Here is a 6,783-nt window from a genome sequence, read left to right as displayed (position 1 = left end):
ATATTAAAGCAGAACAGAAAAAAGACCAAGATTTGGAGCCAATAATTAATTTTCTACAAGCAAGTGTTTTGCACTCTGCTTGGAAGAAGGTGTCTAGCTTAAGCCCTGTGACAAAGAACTACTGGGCACAATGGGACCAGTTGAAGCTTGAAGATGTTATTCTTCTCTGGAGTAGGGAAACTGCAAATGGGAAAGTGATGACCTGGCAAACAGTTATACCGAGAAAGTTACGGGAAGTTGTGCTGTGTCAAACTCTTGGTAGTTTAAGAGGATGACATCTCGGAGTTAAGAAGACATTAAGTCACCTACGACAGAGATTTTACTGGATAGGTGTGAGGCAAGATGTGGAAGAATGGTGCAAGACCTGCAGTACATGTTGTGCTAAAACGGGACCTAAGCATAAGGGACGTGCTCCAATGAAGTTATATCAAGTTGGTTCACTAATGGAAAGAGTAGTCGTTGACATTGCTGGTCCATTGCCCCGAACTTATGCTGGAAACAGGTACATTTGTGTGGTGATGGATTATTTCACCAAGTGGCCTGAGACATATGCAATACCAAATCAGGAAATTGCAACTGTACCTTTGGCTATTAGTGATTTCTTCTTCAGGTTTGATATGCCATACGAACTGCATTCAGATCAAGGCCGTAACTTTGAATCAGCTGTGTTCCATGAATGCTGTAAGTTGTTTGGCATACGAAAGACCAGGACAACGCCACTTCACCCACAGTCTGATGGGATGGTAGAAAAGTACAATTGGTCACTTGTACAGGAATTGGCAAAGTTTTGTAATAGCCGCCAAGATGACTGGGATGTCTTACTCCCTCCACTGTTGATGGCCTATAGAACAGCAAAGCATGAAGCCACTGGATACACTCCAGCAAAGCTGATGTTTGGTCGGGAACTTCGGTTGCCAGTGGACATGATAACAGGATGCCCACCTTACGAAGAGCTGCCTGAAAATGTGCCAGAGTTCGTGAAAGTATTATCTGAAAGGATGGATGATATTCACCATCAAATGCATTCAAACTTGAAAACGTCTGCTGATTCCACGAAGCTATGTTATGATAAGAAATCTACTGAAGTCAGCTTTGTACCAGGAGACAAGGTGTGGTTGTATAATCCCAGGAACACCAAAGGGAAGTCTCCTAAGTTGTCTTCTCCATGGGAAAGCCCATATGACATAGTGGCTCGTCTCTCAGATATGACTTTCCGAATAAAATGTGGTCGGCCAGAGGTGGTGCATGCCAGCAAGCTTTGGCGTTATCACGTTCCAGGACATTTCAATTGGAAAGAAATGAACAACAGAACAAATGATGCTACTGAAGACGTGTCACCTAAAAAAGCCACTGTTGAAGAAGAAACTCTATACGGTTTTGAGAATGAAAACAGTGAAGCCGTTAATGAAGTTACTACCACTGATGTGACTGCTACCAATAATGGGACATTTCCTGATGGAGCAGATGAATCCCACGTAAAACAGAAGCCAATGAGATGGAAACCAGTAGGAAAGAAGAAACGTCCTGTAAAATTAAGAGACTTTGTTGTATTTTAATTTTGTGTTTATAAATTCTGTACATTTAATCAAGTTATTGTTAATTATCTATTGGTTTAATGTAAGTGGCTATTGTTCGGGATGAACAATACTAAGGAAGGGGCAGTGTTACGACAGCGGAAGTCACGTGACGCTGATAACACGCGATAAGTTTATTGAATGATCATGAATTATCGGGAAAGACCGAGTTTGTTCAGGACGCCCTCTTTTTTAGTATATAAGCCTGGCAGAGAAAACCTGCGGGACTGAATAAAGAGAGTTCCAGGTAATTTACGATTCTGTTTCGAGCTAGTGTGTGTTTTGTTATTGAAATTGTGAATCGCTGTGATTTATAGCGTGTATTATAAAAGTAGTTAATTTATAGTGACGAGAAACGTAGTGATTGTGAAATTACGTTGTACTAAAAGTTTGTATCAAGAAAGAATAAATTGGTTTAAACCAGAAAGGACTTGTATCGCTGAAGTTCCTCGGAGATAATTTCTACCGGAAATTAACAAAAAACAGATACGCAACAATATATATTTGGTTTGGCTTATCTAACGTAATGCACGAGTACAAAATGGTTACGAGGTCGGACAATTCGACCCATCTTGTTGCGAGAGTCTGTAATAATCAAGACATGTTTTGCCTCAAATTGGTTTTCCTTGTAAGTAAGTCCTAGGCTCTTAGTTACAACACATTTATGCCTACCCTGACATGACCATGATATTATGATAAACAAACTACATACCGACAGTCAGGAATATAGCTTTTAACTGCAGTAATATTAAAGTCGAGTAAGAATTTTACAGTATAACATTATATTTTAACATTGAAAGCCATGTAGGGATGATCTATGTATAGCTGTATTATCCCTATATTCTTGTTTGCATTATTTTGGCACTGCCATCCCCACATCATTTTACACTTACAAAATATTTTTTTTTATTACTTGTTTTGTGATGTTTTTCCCCTGACTGAACGTTAGTGTATTCTTTGAATGTGTGTAATAAAATTTAATATCATGTTTATTGATTTTTTTTATTTCTTCACTTCATACATAGTATAGGGTTTGGCTCCCTAAAGACACCGATTGTATAATGTATAAAGCATTGAGTATTCTACATGTTATAGTTATCTTATGTTCCAGTTTCACCCTGTACTTAAACTTTTTAAAGGAACACCAGATTTCTGTGAAAAGATTAACTTCAAGGGGTAATGATAAAATCGTTTACACTAAAATTATGATTCTTTTTAAATTATTACTAGTTATTACGACTAGGCGATGACATCGAACATTACCCAGAATCACATAGAGTTGATTTAGGTTTAAACTGACCTTAGTGATAAAGTAATTGTTGAATTATCTCGACTGAAACAAGAAGAAGAAAGATGAACAGCTTGGTGGGTTGGTCACTTTCTGGTGTGGTATCTTAGCGATGGTTTCTTGCCTGTCATTGTTAATTTTTTTTACTGTGGATATTCGTATTATTCCTACTAAATATATTGGCCATCCATACATATAGAGTCTCCCGACTCTATGATTACAGCATTTAGACATATATATATATATCTCTCTACTATATTTATACCCTGTAACTATATAGGGAGTCTGCAAACACTGGATTGTAGAGACTGCTGAACTATACTGGAATGGTGCATGGACTTAATTTTGTGGTCGCATGAGTTTTATAGATGCATACATATAAATATATATTCAATGCAAATATTTGACAATGTGTCGTAATATAATAGCATATGTTTACAAATAAGCATTTATAATATTTCTGATGGTTGTTATATTTCTCCTTCTCCGCTGGCCATAGTAAGGCCGGTCACGGTTTTGCTGTAGCTGGACAGATTTCCTCGTAGAGTAACATTCTACACACTCTACACGGTCGAAAACGTGTTAATTAACAATTATGAATTGATTATATTAATATACTTTCCCACGTTCATTTCTGATGAAGTTTGGGTTGTGACACTTCAACGACCCTCTTCCACTGGGCCGTCGCTACTGCATACTTTATCTGAAACTGAATATTTTCCAAATAAAATACATAACTACAAATTTTCTGCCCCACTTTCGCCTGGAATCGCCATAATTTTCGCCATCTTCTGCTTGCACGATTCTTGCCACTACTCATAGTCAGCTTCAAAAATGGCTACTTTACCTGCAGTATCTATAATTAACTCGTTCTCCCACTTTTCACTATCAAATAAAAGACATGTATAACTGAGTGTGCAATTAAAAAAACATCAGTATTAAAAAAACTTATTTGTTTAATGAGATGGTATTATTTACGTGGACCCCAGGTTGGGAACCACTGCCCTACATCAATGCAGTTGCAACAATAAATTAATAACTGCTATGGTACATGTGTCATGCCTGCCATATGTACATTAAATTCCATCCACGGCCTGCACGCAGCTGTGTACGTATGCATGTACTAGATTATGAGGCTCCATATAAACCACCGAATACATTAAAACGATTGGGTGTCAACGGTTATACAATCGCTGTTATTTGCTAGGTAGTCAAATATACTTAAACATTACTCTACAGAAAGCGCAATGATGCCCAGATTTTATTACAATACTTAGAGCCATTTTTGCTGTAGGCTGGTGGAACAATTAAATGATAATAAAGAAGAACAAATGAGTGATCCTTGTTATGAACCACTACAATGACTCATAAAATCAATGTAGTTTCTTAATAAAAAGGTTGGCACACTCACTTGGTTACGACACCCAATTATGCATCTTTGTTTATTGAATTTCGTGCAAAGCTACTGCATCGCTATCTGCGCTAGCCGTCCCTAATGTTGAAGTGATAAACTAGAGGAAAGGTAGCTAGTCAACACTACCCACCGCCATCTCTTGGGTTATTCTTTTACCAACGAATAAAAGGATTGACTGTCACATTACAACGTCCCCACGGTTGAAAAGGCGAGCATGTTCGAGGAAGGGTTTCAATATCGCCACCCGCTTATTGCGAATCAAGCACCCTAACCGCCAGGACATACCAGATTCTATGGATCTGAAATACCGTGTTTCGCGTCCCGTTATAACAAAAATATTTGCACTCCGCACTTTAGGGCTGTGGGTGCGTTATAAGAGCGATGGTTAAACGGCACTATTTGATCTGACAAGAGTAGGCAGTGGATAGTGTTGGCCAACTGTCTTCCCTCTATCATTTCAAAATTAGGGATGTCTGGCGCAAATAGCCCTCGTGTAGCTTTGAGTGTAATTCAACTAACTTCTTTAACGAAATTATTTTAAGTAGGATAAGAGTAAATCAATATATGAGACTTTTTTTTTTTCCTTTCTATTAGCTATATTTTTGCGCCAGAAATACCAAGTGTGAGACGCGTGTATACAAGATTCGATTTTATTAATCATCATTTTATTACCCACAAATTGAATTATTTTTTTTAGGCAGGATTAGAGTAAATTAATCTATGAGACCTTGGGCATGGTCAAATACATTAATCGAACGGGTTTGACCTCTCGAGTCCAAAACTGTAATTAGATCTCAAATCGGTCTAGAGATGGCAGAGCTATGAGCTAAAAGTTTGTACTTGAAAAATTCAAAGCCATTCTATGAGCCGATATGCTGCGGCTAAAAACTAACAGTGAAAAAAATTACTTTTCTTGCCACGTGGCGTGACAGTTTGTTTGTTTCTAATTAAGCACAAAGCTACACAATGGGCTATCTGTGCTCTGCCCACCACGGGTATCGAAACCCGGATTCTAGCGTTGTAAGTTCGCAGACATACCGCTGTGCTACTGGGGGGGGGGGAGGCGTGACAGAGTGATAAAGTTCAATGCTTGTTTCTTGTATTAAGGTTTGTTAAGTTTGAAGACACAGTCAATCGTGAATATCTGTATTCAATTTTTCGTTTTTTTATTGGCATTACATCAGGCCATGAATTACTCCTTTGTTTATGCAAATAAAGGAAAATTTAGCGGGTGCATTGACAGAAAATAAATAATCCTACACACAATGGATCTGAGGGTGGTATCCTCAGCGAAGATTTCAAAGTTGAGCCCTCATAAAAAAGGGGAGTTTAGAGATGCGTGAAGAACGCGAAACCCATTGTATGGGGCTAAAAAGAGTAATCAGTATGATTGATCGATCTTATTGCAAAATGTGCAGAACTTCAAATTTTTAGGCAACGCCAACAGCGAAAAATAACTCTACATACGTTTGTTTGTTTGTTTCAGAGCAAAGCCACATTTGGCTATCTGTTTTGTTCACCGCGAGGAATCGGACCCTGGATTGTAAGACCGGGAGATCTCTGAATGCGAATCTGTTAGTTTTTCTTCTGCTCTTCAAGTCCGACTCGTTATTTTCATGCTGGAATTGAGCTGCTCAATATTTTCAAAATAATAGGCATTCGAGTTTTAAGTTCTTGTGATATGTGGTAAAAAGTTGTGATATAATTCCAGATTCTGAGTACTAACAAAATATAAATCAACATTTATGCTAAAGAGCTTAACACTAGCCCTAATTAAATCGTAATTAGTAATAATATTAATAAACAAGCTGAACCTAATCATATCTTAAAAGTAAATGAAGAGCCCTAGATTTTAAAAAAAGGAGAGAGAAGAGATAGTATGAGAAGGTAAGCGACGAAATAAACACTCAAGTGAAACAACCAAGTGACAATAGTGACTCAACATTTCGGAAAAACAATGCTTCAGAAAAGAAAAAGTGGAAGCCTTTTGCTGTAGGCCTAGTAGAATTTGTATTATTAGTCCCAAAATGTTGAGTAATATAAATTATAATCAGTATTATTATAAGTATCCCAAGTTTAATTATTCTTATCCATTATACTTTAATATATGATGTTAGAAAATTTTCTTGCGTACTAATGCATTTATAGATAATGTTCTGATGTCGTTACATCATGAAAAAAGCAAATCAAAAAGTTAGACAAGTTAGTTAGACCTTAGTTAACTACGAATACCACCCCATTCATATATGTAATAATAAATAATGATACTAACACTATACTATAGGCCTAACTCTCCCTTTGTGTAGACTTACTTGAATTTTAGTGGCATTGTCGTCTCTTAAGTCAAATTTATTAATAACATCGTGAAATCCACTGGTGGAAATTAAATTGGACCAAACAATATCGTAATTATCTTGAAGCATCTTCAAATTTAAACAAATGTCTCTCTCAAAATTCCTGTCAATTGTAATAAGTGCTTTCGCTACTACGACGAAAATAATTTTTTT

At 37.1% G+C, this 6,783-nt stretch overlaps 1 protein-coding gene across 1 annotated transcript in view; it reads right to left on the bottom strand.

Annotated features, from left to right (window-relative positions):
• LOC111087477 overlaps positions 1–6,680 on the bottom strand; it is a 46,765-nt gene extending 40,085 nt beyond the window's left edge. The window contains exon 1 of the mRNA XM_022394224.1: positions 6,589–6,680. The gene's annotated coding sequence lies outside the window, so the exon portion shown is untranslated. The remainder of the gene's footprint in view (positions 1–6,588) is intronic.
• Positions 6,681–6,783: the final 103 nt, after the last annotated feature.

The sequence above is a fragment of the Limulus polyphemus genome, unplaced genomic scaffold (genome assembly GCF_000517525.1).
Source record: "Limulus polyphemus unplaced genomic scaffold, Limulus_polyphemus-2.1.2 Scaffold2204, whole genome shotgun sequence".
Classification (NCBI taxonomy): domain Eukaryota; kingdom Metazoa; phylum Arthropoda; class Merostomata; order Xiphosura; family Limulidae; genus Limulus; species Limulus polyphemus.
The sequence above is the reverse complement of the archived record's forward strand: the minus strand, read 5'-3'. Positions and strand labels throughout refer to the sequence as shown.